Here is a 16,499-nt window from a genome sequence, read left to right on the forward strand (position 1 = left end):
AAGTGGAGATTCTGGCAGCCTGAATATTTTCCATAAAAACTTACATTAGACTGAAAGAAGTTTAAAATGGCTAATCACATTAGAAACTTTACCTTCTGAAAGAAGGTTGCCAGATAAAATATAGAATGCCTAGTTAAATTAGAGTTTCAGATAAGTAGCAAACAGTTGCAATACTATTCAATAAATAAATGCTTGTACTAAAATATTATTCATTGAATTTCTGAAATTTGAATTTAAATGGCATCCTATATTTTTATTTGCTAAATCTGGCAGCCTTGCCTGGAGAGATGAGTTGCTCCTTGACCCTGTATCAGAGGGATCTCACCATACTCAATTAACTTCTTGAAGTAAACAGTCTGTCCCTTTGGCCTCTGTGGAATCTGATACTTCTACGTATCCTCTCTGACACTGTGAAAAGGAACGTCATCAGACCAATTGTGCTTACAATTATAGATATATCTTAAAACAAATACTTGCCTGAAATTCTTCGGCTACTTTGCTATTTTATTTGAAGATGCCTGGGTTATAAGTGTCTTGGGGCTTTGGAAGAGCAGAAACATTTGCAGGTGCTTGAGGAGAACTGAAACGCAACTTTCCTTTTTGTAAGAGATTAAATTGAAACTCTCGGAAGCTCCAGATTCAAATTCTACCCAGGGTGAGTAATTGCAGCAATGATTACTGCTTACATTGTCTTGTTTTGACATTTCTTTATGTTTTAAAAAGCTAATGCCTTTGCTACAGAGCTAATAGGAATATAATTATGAAGTCAGACAAGTTCATGAACCCATCCTAGAAAAAGTGCTACATACCTTGTTGCTGAATGCCATGGTAGTCATGTTCAACATACTCCCTCTGGGAAGTTATGCACCAGTGCCAACATCTAGTAAACCCTTAAAAGAAATTTTGAAACTCTTTATGAAATGGCCATCATTTTCACACAGATTAATATTCTTATGACTCTGTCTCAGGCAGATCATGAGATGTTACTCTCAGATCAGCTTCTTGTAGTTTACATTATTTAAAAACACAGGGAAAGGGTGCTATTCTGCAGAAGTAGCAACCGTTATCAAAAACTGGACAAAGATAGCAGATGTAGCAGTGGCTTGATAACCCCCTTAGGACTCACTCAGAGTCTACTGGCTTCTGATTAGAATTGTATGAATCTGGAAATATCTACCTCCATTATATCCATTAAGACATAATGCTTTCAAGACTAGTAATCTATCCAAACCTGGTAATTATTTCCATGAAGGTCTGGTGGTAGTGAGGAAGAATGTGAACATCTTGTAAATATGACCCATGATTTATAGTTTAGTACATAGGCTAGGGTTCAAAATCACTATTAGAACTCTAAAGAAGATCCCAAGGCCCTTAGCATGTATTTAAGATTTAACATACTTAAGAATCGCAAAGAAACTTGCACTTCATAGCCATCTCATCTATGAATCTTCACAGGAGATGCATTTCTTTTTTTAACAAAAAGGAAATAAAAGTAATTGATTCAGCTTTTATTTACCTGCCACCTTACATGAATAAACTGAGAAAGTCACTCTACCAATGCATAAGAATTAAATTCAGATTGTCCTTTTTTGACTGTTCTTTCAGCTAAAATAGAAAGCTAAAATTGTCCAACTTTTTGACATTTGTATATATCAATTGAAATTTATGTAGATTAAAGAGGTATTCTCATGACTATAAAGTTGTACCTATATGTTTTCCTGCAAGTCATTCATAAAAATAAGAAATGATATCCTACTGTTTTTTGTTCATGGTCATTTTCATAGTTTTATAGGGTAGCTGATAAATTGAAGAAGGAATGGATGTCTCAGTCTCATAAGTTATTAGAGGCACTAACTTCAAGAAAGGCTTTAAGATACGTGTAATAAAATCAGGAGACAAAACATGAATTAAATGAGGTAGTGTTTGAGGGGGAAAGACAGAGCGTGAGGGCGATTGTGGGAATAACAAGGAGGGGTCTTGTAGCTGTGGAAAACTATTACCACTTTTCTGTTTACATGGATGGAGATGGAACATATTCTTCTTAGTAAAGCATCTCAAGAATGGAAGAAAAAATATCCAATGTCCTCAGTGCTATTATGAAACCAGTATATAATCGCCCACCCTTTCATAGGAAAGATAAAACACAACTATAGCCCAGGATGAAGGAGGGAAGAGGAAAGAGAGGATAGGGGATGGGGAAGGCTGGAAGGAGGAAGGGCAATCCGTGGGATCTCACCTATGGTGCATATTGCAAGGGTACATGGCAAATCTATTAAGAGTAGAGCATTAATGTCTTACCACAATAATTAAGTGAGGTGAAGGCTTTGTTAACCAGTTTGGTGTAAGCATTCCAAATTGTATATAAAATCAGCACATTGTACCCCATAAATGCATTAATGTACACAGTTATGATTTAATAAAAAAAAATTGTTAAGAGAAAAAAAAAGTCTGCCTGATTTAATTCTTACTGTTAATCAGAGAAAAGAAATCATATTATAGAGTTTTCAATGCTAAATGGTAAAAGGCATTCCAATTTGGCAGGAGGATCATAGTTTGCTTTCACTCTGTACTCACAGATAGAAGTGGGAAAATGCTGCAGTGTCATTAGGGGTATCATTGTGTGTGAACTTCACAGATGCCTGGCTGCACCTTTCAACCCTGGATCAGAACTAAGAGACCTCGGAATCTTTATGTTTTGAACATATTTTTTCTCTAAGCTTCTCTACTGCAGTTCCCTTCAAACATGTTGAATACTATTCATGTTTGAAAATGTAATACTTCCCTTGTTATATGTTCCTCTGATGTTTTCTTATCTACCGTAGTTTTATTTATTTTTAAAAGTTTTGGTCAAAACCCACTAAGTTGACATTTTGAGCTACTAACAAATGGAGGCCCACAATCTGAGAAACACCGCACCAGTGGATACAGAATTTTCCTATTTACTGCAGCACAATTTATGATTGCACAGATGTGGAATCGACACACTGCCCATCCATTCATGAGTAGATTAACAAAATATAGTATATGTATACCAGTGAGTACTACTCAAACACAAAAAAATATGCAATAATTTGAGTGGAACTGGAGACCATTTTTCTAAGTAAAGTATCTTAAGAATGGAAAAACATCACATATACTTACTATTACCTTGGGACTAACAAGTGAGCACACAAGTGCACCGAGCAATGTAAAACTCAGCAGAAATCAAGGAGAAGGGAGTGGAGAGGACAGAAAGAAGCAAAAACCTACCTAATGGGTAAAATAAACACTATTTGTGTGATAGGAACACTTATAGCCATGACTCAAGGTTTACAAAAGCAATTCATATAGCCAAAGCCATTTGCATTCCCTTAATGCTTTGAAATTATATATAAAAAAACCCCAGAAAAATGGTAAAATATATTTTGTACTTAAATACAAGTGTGTCTGTGTATGATATATCTAACTCTGTATACATCCACAAATGTGTTTTTATATTAAAATTTTACAGATACAGTAATAACTTGCTTAAGCTCACAAGAAATCTTAAAGTATGTTTCAACATACTTTAATCATACAGTTGAGTTAAACCCATGTTAAATGTTAAACTGACAGTGTGTATTTTTATTGTTCCATAGAGTTTAGCTTGTCTCTTAACATAAAAATATTTTAACTAAGTAACCTTTTAATCCTTATGAATTCTTGTTACCTAAATTTTCCCTGAGACTTACTCTAATAAGCTTTCCTCAGTTCCCAGGCAAAGTCTGTATTGCCAACCACATGGGTGGGTCGTTTGTGTCTGTATATCAGCCTAGCACATTATTTTTTCAGATGTGATTTAGACGATACATGATAATTAGCTTTAACATTTTATTATTAATGTATTTTTCCAAATAAAAAATATATTTCAAAAAATCACCCAGGTAGATCTGTCTTCTTATCTGTACACTTACTCACTACTCACTACTCAGTGATTTCATTTTCCTTACTTTCTGTCATCGTAAAAAATATCATATATTTCGTAGGTGAAGTTGTTAGCCCTTCCTCTTACCTGGTAATGTTATCTTTTTCCTCTGTTTTCATTTATTATAATTGAAGCCTCCCTGTTTACTAAGCATGTTCCGGGTGAGACGGGCCTGGCATATCAGGAAAGGCTTCTGGAGGCAGCAATGCTTGAACTGAGTTAAGTAGCAGTTAGCCTGACAGGGAAGCATAGAAAGGCATATCTAAAAGAGTGAAACTTGCAACAAGAAGGTTAAAGTCATTGAAAATACTGAAACCAAGAGTTCTGGCTGAAGACCAATGAAGGGGAATGCCCAAGTAAAAGTCAGAAACTGATCAGAAATTTGTTACTTATTACATGGGAAATGATCATGTTTTCAAGCAGACATGATTAAACTTTTATTTTAAAAATATTACTTTGACAAAAGTGTAGACAATGGATTGAAGGGGGCTGAGAGTTCACTTAAGAGGCAATGGCAATAATCCAGAGGAGAAATAAAGGCTAAATTAAGATTATTTCAGAAATTGAAGAGAAAAGGACACTCTCATACTCATTTTGAGTCCAGCATTACAATAATACCAAAGCCAGACAAAGAAACTACAAGAAAAGAAAATTATAGGATCGTATCCCTGAGGAACATATAGGTGAAAATCCTTAGCATAGGACTAGCAAGCATAATTCAACAGCACATTAAAGGGATCATGCACCATGGTCAAGTACAACTTGTCCCTGGGATACAAGAATGATTTGATATATGCAAATCTATACATGTGATATTTCACATTAATAAGCTGAAGGATAAAAATCATACAGTCATTTTAATAGATGCAAAAAAAGCATTTGACACAGCTTTACATCCTTTCACGATAAAAAAAAAATTCTCAACAAATTAGGTATAGAAGAAATTAACCTCAACATAAAGATGAGTATATATAGCAAAGCTATAGCTACTAATACATTCAACAGTGAAAAGCTGAAAAGTTTTCCTTTAAGTTCAGGAATAAGACAAGAATGCTCACTGTCACCACTTCTATGCGATATATTACCAGAAGTCCTACTTAGAGCAATGAAGCAAAAGAAAGAAATAAAAAGAATCCAAATTAGAAAGGAAGAAGTAAAATTGTCTCTGTTTATAGATGGCATACTACATATACATGCACACACATATATTAGATAAATTCAGTAAATATGTGGAATATGAAATTAATATACAAAATTGGTAGCATTTCTATAAGCAAACAATAAACTATCCAAAAAGAAATCAAGAAAATTATCACATTTACAGTAGAATTAAAAAAAAATCCTTAGGAATAAATATAGCTAAGAAGTCAGAAGAGCTGTACACTAAAAATTATAAAACATTAAAGAAATTGAAGAATATTATTAAAATGTCTATACTACTCAGAGTAATTTATGAATTCACCACAATCCCTATCTATAGGATAGAGGATAGGGTTAAAGGAATCAAGAGAGCGTTAAAAGAGTTAGGACAGAATGATCTGGGAAAAAGCCAAGAATCATAGCTGATCCTCAGGGCTAAAAGGAGTATTCACTAGACACAGCATACTGCCTCAGCCATAAGTGATAGACTATCTGTAGTGATTAGAAAAAGACAAGACAGAGGTGCAGCAAACAGAATGCATTAAGGGTTAAATTATGCAGTCAAACAAAAACTTCTTTTTTTAACCTTGACTTTCTCTCTGAAGCTTGCCACTGAGGTGTGATTTCCCCTGCAATAAAAGTTTATGTGGAACATTGGGAGGAGTCGCACCCTTGTCTCTCTGTGTGGAGTGCATGTTGGTGTTATCCTCCCAGACCATCAGTTCAATGCATATGGACTGAGTAGGTGTTCTTATTTTGTATCCAGTCACACCAACACCTATCAAAGTTCCAATGGGATTTTTAACAGAAATAGTAAAAAACAATTCTAAAGTTTATACAGAACCACAAAAAGACTATGAATCCCCAATGCAATCTTGAGCAAATAGAACAAAGCTAGAGGCATCACAGTAACTGATTTCAAAATCTACTACAAAGCTATGGTAATCAAAACAACATAGTACTGTCATAAAAACAGATTTCAGACCAGTTGAACATTGTAGAGAGCCCAGAAATAAATTTGTGTGTTTACAGTCAAATAATCTTCAGCAAACATGCCAAGAACACACAATGGGAAAAGGAAAGACTCTTCTATAAATGATGCTGGGGAAAATGTATACTTAAATGCAAAGGAATAACATTAGATCTTGTTTCTCACCATATACAAAAATCAACTCAAAATGGACTAGAGATGTAGACATACAACCTGAAACTGTACAACTATTAGATAAAAACATAAGAAAAAATCTTTATGATATTAGTTTCTGCAATGAAATTTACAGATTTTATACCAAAAGCACAGACAAGAAAAGGAAAAATTGATAAATGGGATTGCATCAAATTAAAAAGCTTCTGCACAAAGAAGTGATGAACAGAGTGAAAAGACCACCTACAGAATAGGAGACTATATTCATAAGCCACACATGTGTTGAGGGGTTACTAGGCAAAATATATAAAAAACTCAAACAACTCAAAAATAAGAAAGCAAACAAAATGATTTTAAAATGCCCAAATAGACATTTTTTAAACTGCTATAGCTTTGACGTTTTTAAAACTGCTATACTTTTGAGACTTTTCTCCATCAAAATTCATGTTGAAACTTAATTCCCAATGCGACGATCACCATTGGGATGTGTTTAAATTATGAGAGTGAAGACCTCATGAAAGGGACTAGAACCCTTATAGAAGGGCTCAAGTTTGGAGGGAATACTCTCCATCCCTCTGCAGGATAAGTGACTACAGTCAATAATAATGTATACTTGAAAATTGCTAAATTAATGATATTAAATGCTCTCATTACAAATGCACAAAAAAGGATAACAAATTAAGTGATGGATATGTTAATTTGCTTGCTTATGGTGATCATTTCATAATGTACACATATATCAAAACATGTACACTATAAAGGAATACAATTTTTAATTGTTGATTACATCTCTAAAGCTAGAAAAAAAAAGTCTTCCATTCTACAGTAGAATGGAAGGAAATGGTATTGATTCAATTAGCTATAACACATCCCAAATTTAGAGACAAATGTCTTGGGTGGATTCTAACAGTGTGTGAGGGGGGAATCGAGATAGAAAATGTTTCTAGGATGATTCCTGGCTTCCATCCTGAACACCTGCATAAAAGGTGGTGCATGTAACACAGGATCAAGTGGTGTAAGAAAGATGTTGAATTCAGACTTTAAATGTTGTTGGCCTTCTCCTTAGAAATGTTCAACCAAAGACCTAACTTTTATTAAGCCCTTAACGGCTAGATACTGTGCTAAGCATTTTATACACATCAACTCATCTTCAAAAAACTCTATTGTCATCTTCAGCTTACTTATAAGGAAACTGAGTATCAAGGAGGGAAGTGATTTGCCAAGGCCACAGAGCTGGTCTATGGCTGAGAAGAGACTCAAATTCAAATCTTTCTGACCTGTGTCCTAATCTCTGTACTATACAGGACTGATAAAACATGGGCTCTGGAATAAGCAAAGCACAGTGGTAGTTGAAATTGTAGCTGTGGGTGAGGCTACCAAATTAGAGTATAAGAAGCAGAAAGAAGAAACCAGGGAAAAGCTTCAGGGAATACCAACATTTAATGCACAAGCTACAAGTTAGGGGTCTCCATTTGCCCATAGACGGAGTTCATCTGCCAAGCACAGCATTTTTTCAAAATTGTATTTGATGCCTGCCAGAAGGGATAGGGGCACTCTGCACGCTCATATGATCCCTGTCACTCTTCACAGAGACCTGTGCATTTCCTGCTGGGCCCTTAGGGCACTAGAACTGCATCGCCTAAAGAGGGTGAAGGGAGGGAAACCCATGTAGGGGAAGAAAAAGTCAATCAAGATAAATTTTAAAAAGAAATACTCGGAGAATTTGGCTTCATTAAAGTTGAAGAAGGAGAGTCTCAGGAAAAAGGGATGATCACCCATATCAAATGTCACAGATGGTCAAGTAAGATGAGGAGAACAGGTCTACTTAATGTGGCCATCTGGTGGTCACTTATCTTAATAGAAGATATCGGGGTGGTGAATGGGCAGCAAAGTCAGATTATAGTGTGATGAAGTGTGTGAAGGGTGTTGGGAAGGGGGGCATAGATGGTCTAGGGATCTTCCCTAAGGAAGCATGGCTCTGAAGTGAACAGAATAGAAGCAGACAACTACTGGTGGGGGTGTGGTCAGATGGCAGTTCTTGCTTTTACAATAGGAAATACGTGGCAAGTGTTTATGAAGAGAAAAAACAGCTACAGGAATGAGCAGCTTGGAATATGGAGGAAGGAGGTGGAGAATTCAACAGTGATGTTCAAGGTGATACTGGAAGCAGGCATTGCCTTAAGAAATGAGGACAGAAGTGAAATGGCAGACAAGATATTAAGATATTCGTCCTTGTAGTTGATACACCATGGGGTGAAGATAGCAAATAATCAGAGTGAATAGGCATGATAAAATAATTTCAGATGTTGATATGAAGAACACAGAAGGCATTTTTTCTTGTTATAGGGGAGCTTTGCATTACGTATTCTTTTTAGAGAGCTGAACTTTGAGCTGAGGCTTGAATGAAAACAAGGGGCTAGCGATGGACTCTTAGGGGAAAAGCATTCCAGGTAGAAGGAGGGACTAGTGTGTGCATCTAGGGAAGGCTTGAGCATCGTGTAACTGGGAAACGGAAGCTGCACAGATCCAGGAACTATACTTGGTAGGAGATGAGGTCAGAAAGATGGTCTGGGTGTCAGGTCATAGTGCCTTGTAGGCTATGAGGACAAGTCTGAATTTTATTCCAGGAGCTATGGGCAGCCATGGGGGAGGGTTTTCAGCAGGGGAGTGCTGTCAGCGTTGATGTGAGAGGGAATGAATCTCGGTACAGAGTGGGGGACTATGGGCTGAACAGGCACACTGTTAACTCTTCCACTCAGGTTGGGTAAGCAGGAAAGAATAGGTGGAAGTAGAGATATTTATAGATAATAAAGGAGGAAGTCCAAGGAGTTAATACTCAAGGACCACAACTTTCTGAGTGAAACTAAGGGCCAGATTATCTGCTAAAATAACTAATCTGCTCAGACTGCCCTAATAAAATACCTCAAATCATGGGACTTGGTCAACAGAATTTTTATCTTCTCAGAGTTCTTAAGGCCAAAGACCATGATCAGAATCCCAGCCAGTGTGGTTTCTTACTGGCAGACAGATAGAAAGCTCTGCTGTCTCTCCCTCTTCTTATGAGGACCTCTGCCCTATTGGATGATGGCCTCCCCTCATAACCTCCTTAGTCTTTATGACCTCTTCAGAGGCCCCGTCTCCAAATACGTTTCCATGGGGAATGAGAGCTTCAGCAGATAAATGTGGGGGAGACCCAAACATTCAGTTCCATAACTGGTGAGGAAAGGGATACCTTGGTGTATTTGTAAAACAAATAGGAAAGAGAACTGATTTAGAATACAAAGAAAGAGTGTGTTCCATCCAATATTTGCCTGTATTAAGGCTAAATTACTTTTATTTCTCCATGACTCCAAACTTTATATAACAGGAAAATATTTGGGTGAGATCATTATCCTTAACATACACTCTCCTATTGTCTTAGACAGTAGGTACATACTGGTAATGGGAGAGTTCTTTATTTGACAGCAGGTAAGGGGGGTTGGCAGCCTAGACTTGGATCAGAGTTGGGGTAGACAGCATAGCGGACAGGGATGAAAGGGGGCGGGAAGAAGATCCATGAGCATGACACTGCCTAGGTGGAAGGGACAGAAGAAGCGCTGCAACTGGCAGCCGAAGAGGGGTATGAGGAAGGACACAAATGCCCTGGGACTTGTATCAGTCATTTTCTGATGGAAACATGCACTTCCTTCTCTGTAAGAAATCTTCAACCAGGCCCAGTGCGGTGGCTCATGCTTGTAATCCTAGCACTCTGGGAGGCTGAGGTAGGAGAATCGCTTAAGCTGAGGAGTTTGAGACCAGCCTGAACTGGTCTAAAAATAGAAAAAATTATCCAGGTGATTTGGCAGGTGCCTGTGGTCCTAAGAGGATCACTTGAGCCCTGGAGTTTTGGGGTCGTTGTGAGCTAGGCTGGTGCATGGCACTCTAGCCTGAGCAACAGAGTGAGATTCTCTCTAAAATAAAAAAAGAAAGAAAAGAAAGGAAAGGAAAAGAAAAGAGAAAAGAGAAGAATCTTCCGCTGAACATGTAATGCTTAGTAACACTATGTGCAGAGATTTTGCACTTTTGAAAGGTGAGCCTTGTTTCGAAATCAGTGTGTGAAGGAAACCAGAGGAAAAAAGCCACAGTGGGAGGCATCCCACTGCCTAGAACCACAAACACAAGGTACAGTTTACATGATTACCACGAGACCCCAAATATTTAATTTTGACTAATGCTTCTTTTTGGAGATTTACTCTGCCTTGCAGATAACAGATACAGATTATTTTCAAGTACTTTTGCAATTTACGCTCACTCTTCTCCCCATGCCTGGCACCTCTGCCTTTCACCCTGGCTTTGGCTGCAGAGTTACTGAGTCTGACTCTGCTTAGTAACACCTATCACTGATATCCCCTGAGAGCTCTTCACTGATGAGGACACCACACATCATGATGCTCCTTAAAAAGCGAAATCGGAACAGCTCTGGACCCTGTGAGTTTCCTTCTTGGCTACTTGAAGATTCCCCCACTTAATTTCAATTTCTCACCACCTGTAAATGAAGTTCTGCTTGCTTGTTTTCTCGCCATGAGATCTTTCCCCCCGGCTCTCCCGTATTCCCAAATATGACTTTTCTACAACTACACTGAGAAAGGATTGCCCTGCATCTCCTCTCCCAGTCATTGGGTCTCCAGTTTGGTGTCATGCCTAGATTGGCCCATTAATCATTGCTGGTGGAATTGATGAGCATATGAATAAATAATAATTAATGACCATTCTGACTCACCCAAGTGTTTATCTGCTCAGCTGTGTTGCTGAGATGGCAAGAGCGTCTATGTTTAAAAAGATACTTGCCGGATGGGGAACTTATTGATAGACGTGAATAATGTGACTGCTTTATTTTCAAGGTTCTTCCAAAGTGCCGGTGCAGCTCCAGGCTTCGTGTGGGTTTCCATCGAAAGTGATTACCGAAGTGGCATGTGGAGAGTGGACTGGGAGGCAAAATATATGCAGGAAAAGTGGAAATCACCAAGGAAAATGACTGAAGGGGAAATCAATATGAGGTGAAAGGTCAACAAGCCTCCTGCTGTTACTCTGTCAAAATGTATTTAATGGGTTCATTGGATATTTTTCACATTTAAGAAATTGACATGAGAAAGGGTTAGGCTGTAATAACTTTTTATCTCTCGCTTACAAAATAGCTTTTGTTTTCTCTTTTGAGAATTTTACCTCTGATCTCAGTATCGCATTTATGCCCAGGGGTTTGAGGCTTCAGCAGAACTATAATGACAGCGTTCAAAACAGATAAGATAGTTATTTTCTAAGTAGTTATTTTGTAACCATAGCCACATTTATGTATCAAAGAATAATTTCAAATATACTTATTAAAATTTAAAAAAATCAAATATGGACCTTGCTATGTCCAAGGGTATAGTTTCTGAGTCTGAACTCCTGGTATTACTAAACATATGCCGTATTTATTCATTCTATAACATCATCTGTACAGCTGCATTGATCTTCAGTTACCTTCTCTCCAGGCAAGAATAAAGTAGCAGATACCAAAAGATTCATCTAATTCCTAGCAATGAATTTTGTTAAAGGACTTTAAAAATAAAAAGTCTGTCCTCATAAAATCATATTTATACTTTTAAAAATTCTCTGTACTCTGACTTGTGAATGTTCTTATTTATTTAATGCTCCTTCTATCTTGAATAGTTCTATCATCTTATTAAACGTGCAGACTTTTGTAGTTTTCTAACAGTTTAATCAAAGTACTTTAAGTACATTAGAAATATCAATTCTCTTAATGGTTCGTGACCTACACAGAGAGACTAAGCATTAAACATTAAGATCTGGAAAATTTAGGATGGTGGACTTACCTATGCTGTATTCCCCCCTTTTTAAGAGACTAAGAAATTTATGTGCAAGATTTAAATTTCCTTTCATTTTCCATCCGAAGCATCTGCCACTAATGTGGCACGGTCACACCACACTCTAGGATTCCTGTGAAACCTGCTCCATTAATTTTGGTGAGCGATACTATAGCAGCAAAGCATGGCCCAGGGGTGTTTCTTGAAATTGTCAAGGCCCCCATGGATATAGCACCTTCGTTTGTCACGGGTTATATGAGCAGACCTTAAGGAACATCATATACATGAAAGAATATGGAAACTAAAAGGACTTCATAAATTCTGCCAAGACATACTGAGATTTGAAATTCCAAAGAACTCATAGAGAAAGACAGTACAAATATTTCAATGGATATTTTTATAATTTTTCATTTTTCAGAATGTTAATCATCAGTCATTTATTAGACAAAGATTTATTAAATATTTACTATATTTACTGTATTTTGCTAGATATTGGTGAAATCAAGATGGAAAGAACAGAGCCACCACACTTTAGGAATGTTTTATCTAGCAAGGAAGCATTCATATAAACCAAAATTATGGGACCAGTGCAATATATTAGTTTTCTATTGCTCTCTAACAAATTGCCTTAAACTTAATGGATTAAAATAGTACATGTTTAAAATTTCCTGGCTTCTGTGGGTCAAGAGTCTGGGCACAGTCTATCTGGGTCCTCTCCTCACAGCAAGAGGGCTAAGGGGACTTCTGAGGAGGATTAGGAAATAAAAGTCAGAATTCACCTATTGGAGATAAAACAAGGAAGTATTGCTCTATTGGTCCCTGCCACCCACTGGTCAGCAATGGCTCACAGGTCTAGATGCCAAATGGGTACCAAAGGTGGCAGGAAAAGCCAGAGAAGAATGAAAAGCATAGAGTTGTGACCCACGGTGGTAAAGAGCTTTCAGGTTCCACAAGCAAAAAATTGGTCAAAACACAATTGATGAGTAGAGCAGTGTTGGGGTGCAAGGCAGGGCTCAGGAGATTTGGAGGGTTGTATACAAGGGGTGTCTGATATATTGACCTTTTAAAAATAATGGTAAGAACTATGGAACCACTGTTTAGATAAAGACTCAAGAATCTATACACATACACAAGCTTTATCTACTTTGTTGGCTTATTAGCTACAACTGTTTTATTCTTCTAGTGGTTACATTATGGTTTAAAGTCTACATTTTTGACTTATCACAGTCCACCTTCAGATGGCATTATAACACTTCACTTACAAGTGTCTTAGGACAGTGTATTTTTCCATTTCTCCTCTTCCAACCTTAGTAAATGTACTGTAGCACATTTCATTTATACTCATATTATGAACTCCACACTACATTGCTATCATTTATTTTTGTTTAAATAATCAATTACCTTTTAAGTTGATTTATATAATAAAAAATACACGTTTATTTATGTAGTTATCAAGTCCAGTGTTCATTGCTGTATTTTATAAATCCATACTTCCATGTGGTATTTTTTTCCTGCCTGAAGGACTTACATTTAACATTTTTCCTCTTAAGGCTTTTTGATGATAATTTCTTCAACATTTTTATGACTAAAAATCATTGATAAAATCTTTGTTTTTAAAGGACATTTTACCACATTGAAAATATTGCTCCATTTATTGACTTGTAATAAATATGCAATCATCTTGATCTTTTTTATTCTGTTTGTAATGTATCTTTTTATGCTGCTGTTTTTAACATATTCTTTTTACCACCTACGATTAGCAACTTAATTATGATTTGCTGCCACGTGATTTTCTTTGTTTCTTGTGCTTCAAGTTTGTTGAGCTTCTTGGATATGTTGAGTTTACGGGTTTCATCAGATTTGGGACATTTTTGGTCATTAATTTATCAAATACTCTTCTGTCCTCCCCCTATTTCAAGAACTCCAATTGCATGTACACTTACCTGCTTTAAAATCTTCTACAACTCAAAATTTTTGTTGTTGTTTCTCAGGATTTTTGCATCTATGTTGCTGAGAGATGTTGGTTTGTAGTTTTCCATTCCTGGAATGTATTTGTCTGGTTTTGGGTCGTAAAATTTGTGATTATAGAATGAATTAGGAAGTGGTCTCTCTGTGTTTATTTTCTGGAAGACATTGTAGTTATCATTCATTTCTTAAATGTTTAATGAGTTCACCAGTAAAACCATCTCATCTTGATGCTTTCTGTTTTGGAAATTTGTTAATTATTATTTCAATTTATTTAACTGATATATGTCTTTTCAGATATCTATTTCTCTTGTGTGAGTTTTGGTCAATTGTTTCTTTCAAGAAATTGGTCCAGCTCATCCAAGTAACAAATTTGTGGTCATAGAATTATTCATAGTATTCCTTTATTATCCTTTTAATGTCAATGGAATCAGATGTAATGGCTCTTCTTTAATTGCTGATTTAAATAATTTGTGTCTTCTTTATTTCTTTTTTTTTTTGGTTAGTCTGCCTAGAGAATTATCAACTTTATTGATCTTTTCAATGAGCTTTGGTTAGTTATATTAATTTTCTCTGTTTTAAATTTTATTAACTTCTGGTTTTATTATTTCTTTTCTGTTGCTTACTTCGTATTTAATTTACTGCATTGTTCTAGGTTCCTAAAGAACTAGTGTAGATTATTGATCTGTCTTAGATCTTTATTCTTTCTAACATTTGCATTTAACATATCCATTAAGTGCAACATTTAACATTATAAATTTCTCTGTAAGTACTGTTTTCATTGTATCCTACAAATTTTGATAAGTTGTACTTTTTATTTTAATTTTGTATGAAATTAAGAAAAATTTCTCTTGACCTTTCTCTTTCAACTCGTGTGTTCTTGAGAAGTGTGTGCTGTTTAATCCCCAAATACTTATTTGGGTATCTTTCTACTATTGATTTCTAGTTTAATTCTATCATTGTGTGAAAGCATAATTTGCATAATGTCTATTCTTTCAAATTTATTAAGGCGTGTTTTACAGTCCTAAATGTGGTCTATTTTGGTGAATGTTTCATGAGTGTTTGAGAAAAATATGCATTCTGATATTGGATGAAGTGTTCTATAAATATCAATTAGATTCATTTGGTCGATCATGCTATTCAGTTCAACAGTATATTTGCTGATTTTCTCCCCCAGACTTTGGCAATGATACAAAATCTAAACCTGAAAGACACCATAAATCCACAGCATTTTACTGTTCCAGGGTTTTAAGTCTTTTTGTACACAAACATTTATTTGTTTACTAAAACAGACATTCCTGGTGCCTTACAAAGTGTTTCTTCAGCATTAGTACATCTAAGACATCTGAAGGACTTGTCAAATTATGGAATACAACGGGACACTGCAGATTTATTAGATCTTTGGTAGAGCCTGAGACTCTGTATTTCTATCTAAATTTCATAGGAAAGTTATCTCTGCTGGCCCAGAGACCATGCTTTGAAAAGAACTGCCTTACACCTCCATGGGCATATTTTAAAACCCATAGCCTCAAGCGTACACTAGCCAAGGATGTGGAGAAACTGTGCTCAAAGCACATGGAGTTGGGATAGAATAATGAAGAGATTATTTCTGAGGAAGGTTTTCTATGCTGTGGGCTAATCTTAGTGAAGAGACAGTTGTGTGAAACTGTTGTTAGCCACTTGTTAGATGAGACACAATCAAGAGACCAGTTTTTGGCAATGCTGGCCAACAGTCTGTTTTAAATGAATTTCTTACTATATTATTCTTTCTCCTTATCAGCAGAAAATCTTTCTTATTTTGACAGAATACAAATTGAACAACACAGTCCTGCCTATTGAAACCAAAAGATACAAGGAGGAATAACAAGGGCAGACTTTGGTTTATGTATTCCAGGAAAATTCTTGATATGCATAAAAGTGACTGAATCTAGCTTCCCAAATGTGACAGAATAGAATTACTAGAAAATTATTATTACATTTCTCAAGACTTTTTTTATTATTAAATCATAGCTGTGTATATTAATGCAGTCATGGGGTACATGGTTTTATATACAATTTGAAATATTTTCATCAAAACAGTTAACATAGCCTTCATGGCATTTTCTTAGTTACTGTGTTAAGACATTTATATTCTACATTTAGTAAGTTTCATATGTACCCTTGTAAGATGCACCGTAGATGTGGTCCCACCAATTGTCTTCCCTCCACCCATCCTCCCTCCTTCCCTCTCCTCCCTCTCCACTTTTCCCTTCCTGGGCTATAATTGGGTTATAGCTTTCATATGAAAGCTATAAATTAGTTTCATATTAGGGCTAAGTATATTGGATACTTTTTCTTCCATTTTTGAGATACTTTGCTAAGAAGACTTTGTTCCAGCTCCATCCATGTAAACATGAAAGAATTCCTCTACTAGGTATAGATCCAGAAGACCAAAAATCACACTATAACAAAGATATTTGTACCA

Source organism: Otolemur garnettii, unplaced genomic scaffold (genome assembly GCF_000181295.1).
Source record: "Otolemur garnettii isolate 467f Iridium unplaced genomic scaffold, OtoGar3 scaffold00036, whole genome shotgun sequence".
Classification (NCBI taxonomy): Eukaryota; Metazoa; Chordata; class Mammalia; order Primates; family Galagidae; genus Otolemur; species Otolemur garnettii.